This window comes from Quercus lobata, chromosome 10 (genome assembly GCF_001633185.2).
Source record: "Quercus lobata isolate SW786 chromosome 10, ValleyOak3.0 Primary Assembly, whole genome shotgun sequence".
NCBI lineage: Eukaryota > Viridiplantae > Streptophyta > Magnoliopsida > Fagales > Fagaceae > Quercus > Quercus lobata.
The window spans coordinates 60,328,727-60,329,015 of record NC_044913.1 but is presented as its reverse complement, the minus strand read 5'-3'; positions in this window follow the sequence as shown (position 1 = coordinate 60,329,015).

The window sequence follows — 289 nt, the reverse complement described above, 5'->3', positions numbered from 1 at the left end:
AGTTCATCATCTAAAGTGGGTTATAGTGGCTATGCCATATGCTCACATCCAAGTTGGAGGTTAATTAGCAATCGTGTCAAACGCTTTGCCTTCATAGTTATCTAGTTTGTAAAGAAGTTCAAACTCCCTGATCTACAATGGGTTATAACGGCCGTCCCGTATGCTCACATCCTATCCCAAGGTTAACAAGCGACCGTGTCATACGCCTCGCCGTCACACAATTTTCAAATTCCTGAAGAAGTTTCATGTTACTGATCTACAGTGGGTTATTGCGGCCATGCCATATACT